Raw genomic sequence first — 5,991 nt, forward strand, 5'->3', positions numbered from 1 at the left:
TATTTCGCAACAAAGCATCCTTCACTCATGCTGCCAAACATACCCTCGTAATACTGACTATCCTACCGATCCTTGACTTCGGCGATGTCATTTACAAAATAGACACCAACACTCTACTAAGCAAATTGGATGCAGTCTATCCCAGTGCCATCTATTTTATCACCAAAGCCCCATATACTACCCATCACTGCGACTTGTATGCTCTCGTTGGCTGGCCCTCGCTTCATATTCGTCGCCAAACCCACTGGCTCCAGGTCATCTATAAGTCTTTGCTAGGTAAAGCCTCGCCTTATCTCAGCTCACTGGTCACCATAACAGCACCCACCCGTAGCACGCGCTCCAGCAGGTATATTTCACTGGTCACTCCGAAAGCCAATTCCTCCTTTGGTCGCCTTTCCTTCCAGTTCTCTGCTGCCAATGACTGGAACAAATTGCAAAAAATCACTGAAGTTGGAGACTAATTTCTCCCTCACTAACTTTAAGCACCAGCTGTCAGAGTAGCTCACAGATCACTGCACCTGTACATAGCGCATCTGTAAATAGCCCATCCACCTACCTCATCCCCATACTGTTATTTATTTATTTTGCTCCTTTGCACCCCAGTATCTCTACTTGCACATTCATCTTCTGCACATCTATCATTCCAGTGTTTAATTGCTAAATTGTAATTATTTTGCCACAATGGCCTATTTATTGCCTTACCTCCATTATCTTACCTCATTTGCACACACTGTATATAGACTTTTTTTCTATTGTGTTATTGACTGTATGTTTGTTTATTCCATATGTAACTCTGTGTTGTTGTTTGTGTCGCACTGCTTTGCTTTATCTTGGCCAGGTCGCAGTTGTAAATGAGAACGTGTTCTCAACTAGCCTACCTGGTTAAATGAAGATGAAATAAAAAAATATATATATATTTTTTTTAAAAGAGGTTTGGAACTGTCTTTGTTATTTGTCTGTTATCAATTTACRGCATGGTGATGTCACCATGGAAAGCCGAAACTCCCGGCCATGCAAACCTGCTGATTAGAAGGTCCTGTGTAGATTGTATTTTCAACAAGAAACTATCAGGAAATAACACCAATAAAAAAAAATTCACCCTTACATTTTTTGTTTCATCAGCTGTTTGTACAATAATGATATAAAACACAGGCAAAAGTGAATGTTGACTACACAGGGCCTTTAAAGGTAATGTTAGAGATACTACTGCAGGTAATGTCAAAGCTATTTCCTATCCTATTTCATGATCAAAGTCATCTCTCTAGATCAGTGGTTCCCAAACTTTTTATAGTCCCGTACCCCTTCAAACATTCAACCTCCAGCTGCGTACCCCCTCTAGCACCTGGGTCAGCGCACTCTCAAATGWTGTTTTTTCCCATCATTTTCCATCATCATCCATCATCACACTATACGATACATTTATTAAACATAAGAATGAGTGAACCCGGCTCGTGGGAAGTGACAAAGAGCTCTTATAGGACCAGGGCACAAATAATAATAATCWATATTTTTGCTCTTTATTTAACCATCTTACATATAAAACCTTATTTGTTCGTCGAAATGTTGGGTTGTATTGGAGAGAGTCTCAGTCTTAAATCATTTCCCACAGTCTGTGCCTGTATTTAGTTTTAATGCTAGTGAGGGCCGAGAATCCACTCTCACATAGGTACGTGGTTGCAAAGTGCATCGGTGTCTTAACAGCGCGATTTGCCAAGGCAGGATACTCTGAGCGCAGCCCAATCCAGAAATCTGTCAGTGCCATCTGATTAAATAAATGTTCACAGAACCGCTTGTTGCAATTTCGATGAGGCTCTCTTGTTCAGATATCGGTAAGTGGACTGGAGGAAGGGCATGAAAGGGATAACAAATCCAGTTGTTTGTGTCATCCGTTTCGGGAAAGCACCTGTGTAATTGTGCATCCAACTCACTCAGGTGCTTCGCTGTATCGCATTTGACATTGTCCGTAANACTCACATCTCTGAGGCAGCGAGAGCCTCCTTCTCTAAACGTTGGTTTACAGCGGAAGTTAATCTGCGAGAGAAGGAGAGGGTGGGGGCGGTGAGAGATGCTAAGGACGTGGCGTCAGGTGTGCTTGGTCCCATCGACTTGTTGAAAGGGAGAAATGCAACGTGTGTGTGTGTGTGTTACCTTGTCGAGCTGCTCGATGCAGGCGGTGTGGACTACGATCTTACACGCTGCACACTTCCTCCTGGGGGCAGACTTCTTAAAGGAGAGGAGACACACACACACACACACACACACACACAGAGACAAAGTGATACATCTGTCAGCTCTGATCAAGTCACAATAAAACAGTTGTCTACGCTTGAAAAAAAACATCAAACACGGATTAAACCCATAATGTGTTAGAAAGGAACAAGACATCGAGAGATTTCTTTACTGTTTATTTCACTTTTGTTTATTATCTATTTCACTTGCTTTGGCAATGTCAACATATGTTTCCCATGCCAATAAAGGCCTTAAATTGAATTGATTTAAATTGAATTTTAAATTGAGAGAGATCGAGAGAGTGGAAGAAATTTCGAGAGAGAGACAGATGGGGAACTAGAGATAGATTACATTTTGTCCTGCTCTTACCAGCCTCTCTTTATCCTATTCAGACTAATGGTAGTGTTTGTGGCCTCTCCACTAAGAGATATTAAAGGCCCAACACAGCCGTTTTTATATACCTGACGCATGAAAAAAGTCACGAACGGGCTGATTGAAACATGAAATTACCGGTACAATTATGTAAATGGCAAAAGACAATTTGTTCTTTCGACATGGTGGGTATCTTTTTTGTGTCGGTAAAATAGAAACACTGACATATTATTCCATCATATGGAAGTAAACCTGGAGTCACGTGAAGATGTATTGTGTGGTCCTCCCACTACGACTCGGGGACAGCATGCGGTTTATTAGGCTACAGATTAAATCAATTATGATGAACTTTACAGGGTGGTGAAAGTGCAAGGTTGATGTTGCTTTCCAATAAATATAGAGGGTCTTATTCTGGTGAAATGATCGATGCTTGGCTGCCATTTGACAAATACAAATACGATGGCTCTTATCCATAATCTCATAATATACTGTAGGTAGTCTACCCGCACTGTATCTGTGAGCTGTTGGCCTGAGAGCATCTGTCAAGACCAGAGGGGGCACATTTTCTATATAACGTAACCGTTTTTGTGACCAAACCATCAGTGGATTTGAAAATGTGATGGAAACCTCTTTAACTTGTATTTTTCATTCGGTACATGGGACTTTAACGTTATTTGTATGTGCACTACGTCATCACGAACAGCCGTTTATCAGCAAAAAGTCAGTCGGATGGAAACACATCTTTGGTGGGAAAATACACATATTGTTTGATGCCGATTTTAGAATAATTGCATAAAAATCAGTTGCTAATTGGATGGAAACCTAGCTACTGTAATATATTTCAATTAAAATAGGCAAAACCATTTTTTGGGCTGAAACCTATTTCTTAAGCGAGACTTTTTCTGGGAGTCGGGAGAGGGGAAAACTGAAAATGAGTTGTTGTCGGCAGAGAGGTATGGAACTCTCTTTGTTATTTGTCTGCTAACCAATTTACTGCATGGTGACGTCACCGTGGAAAGCCGAAACTCCCGCCCATGCAAACCTGATGATTAGAATGTGTAGGTTGTATTTACAACAAGAAACTATCAGGAAATAACACTGATTTTCTTTTAAAATCACACTATTAAATGATTCATTTCATCAGCTGAAAAACAGAATGTTGACTACACTAGGCCTTTAAAGGTAATGCTAGGGGTACTATTGCAGGTAATGTCAGGTAATGTCAAAGCCAATGCACTATTGTAACTCCACTCTTCTGATGCTCGCTGTGGCCCTCTAACACAATGTAAATACAAACCACTAATAAAACTTGAAATTTGAAACATCGACCTCAGCATAACACTTATCACCAGGGCACTCCTCACCCACTCTGGCTCTCTCTGCTCTGACCACTCTCCTCTCTTTCCCCTCCTGTCTCTTCTCTCTCCCTCAAAAGAGAGATGATCGCAGACTCTAGGGGTATTCTCGTATGTTGAACTTTCTGTAGCTAAAGCGGGTGTTTCCAACATGCGAATGGGGCCCAGAAATGGGGGAAACTACAGAAATTGGGAAAGCTACCATGACTGTCTCCAGTGAGGTCTATTCCCGTCTGTCTGCCGCTCTCCGTGCCGCACAAAGGACTTCCCCTGTTGTCAGCTGATTCTTTCTCAGCGGTCAACTGGAACTGAGTCAGATATTCAGATTTCCAAGAACACAGGATGAAGAATGTTACTTAGCTTTGTGCAAGCACTTCCAAGAGTTATGACCAGTGAGCCTGGTGAAATTTGGGGAGCCGCATGCGTGCAGTAAGGTGTACTTTAGAAATACATTTTAAAAAGAGGTTTGGAACTCTCTTGTTATTTGTCTGTTATCAATTTACTGCATGGTGATGTCACATGGAAAGCGAAACTCCGGCCATGCAAACCTGCTGATTAGAAGGTCTGTGTAGATTGTATTTTCAACAAGAAACATCAGGAAATAACACCATATTATTTAATTCACCCTTAATTTTTTGTTTCATCAGCTGTTTGTACAATAATGATATAAAACAAGGCAAAAGTGAATGTTGACTACACAGGCCTTTAAAGGTAATGTTAGAGATACTACTGCAGGTAAGTCAAAGCTATTTCCTATCCTATTTCATGATCAAAGTCATCTCTCTAGATCAGTGGTTCCAACTTTTATAGTCCCGTACCCTTCAAACATTCACCTCCAGCTGCGTACCCCTCTAGCACCTGGGTCAGCGCACTCTCAAATGATGTTTTTTCCATATTTTCCATCATCATCCATCATCACACTATACGATACATTTATTAAACATAAGAATGAGTGAACCCGGCTCGTGGGAAGTGACAAAGAGCTCTTATAGGACCAGGGCACAATAATAATATCATATTTTTTGCTTTTATTTACCATCTTACATATAAAACCTTATTTGTTCGTCGAAATGTTGGGTTGTATTGGAGAGAGTTCAGTCTTAAATATTTCCACAGTCTGTGCCTGTATTTAGTTTTAAATGCTAGTGAGGGCCGAGAATCCACTCTCACATAGGTACGTGGTTGCAAGTGCATCGGTGTCTTAACAGCGCGATTTGCCAAGGCAGGATACTCTGAGCGGCGCCAATCCAGAAATCTGTCAGTGCATCTGATTAATAAATGTCACAGAACGCTCTTGTTGCAATTTCGATGAGGCTCTCTTGTTCAGATATCGGTAAGTGACTGAGGAAGGGCATGAAAGGGATAACAAATCCAGTTGTTTGTGTCATCCGTTTCGGGAAAGCACCTGTGTAATTGTGCATCCAACTCACTCAGTGCTTCGCTGTATCGCATTTGACATTGTCCGTAAGCTTGAGTTCATTTGACACAAAAATCATACATGATGGAAAGACCTGTGTGTTGTCTTGTTAATTCTTGCGCTAGGGGTCAGATTATTTATTTTTTTTTAAATAACGTTCCCAGGTAAACGGACTATTTCTCAGGTCCAGATCGTAGAATATGCAATATAATTTACAGATTAGGAATGAGAAAACACTCCAAGTTTCCAAAACTGTCAAAATATTGTCTGTGAGTAACAAAATTGATTCTGCAGGCGAAAACCTGAGAAAATCTAGCCAGAAGTGATATATTTAAAAATAAATCTGTGTTTCCTGGCCAGTCTTTCTTCCATTTAAAGGGTATCAACCGATTCCTTTTCCAATGGCTTCCCAGGCTGTGACCAGGCTTTAGACATAGTTTCAGGCTTTTATTTTGAAAAATGAACGCGATTTTCAAAAGTAGTCAGGTGTCCTCTGAATAGTTCCTGCGCGCGAGAGGGGAGCTCTCCATTTTCCTTTTCTCTTAATTGAATAGGTTACGGTCCGGTTGAAATATTATGATTATGTTTGTTAAAAACAACCTGAGGATTGATTATAAA

General features: G+C 40.8%; 1 pseudogene; it reads right to left on the bottom strand.

The window, feature by feature from the left end:
- The window catches only part of LOC111951332 (diacylglycerol kinase iota-like), an 82,170-nt pseudogene that overhangs the window by 29,085 nt on the left and 47,094 nt on the right, over positions 1-5,991 (bottom strand).

The sequence above is a fragment of the Salvelinus sp. IW2-2015 genome, linkage group LG24 (assembly GCF_002910315.2).
Source record: "Salvelinus sp. IW2-2015 linkage group LG24, ASM291031v2, whole genome shotgun sequence".
Taxonomy (NCBI): Eukaryota; Metazoa; Chordata; class Actinopteri; order Salmoniformes; family Salmonidae; genus Salvelinus; species Salvelinus sp. IW2-2015.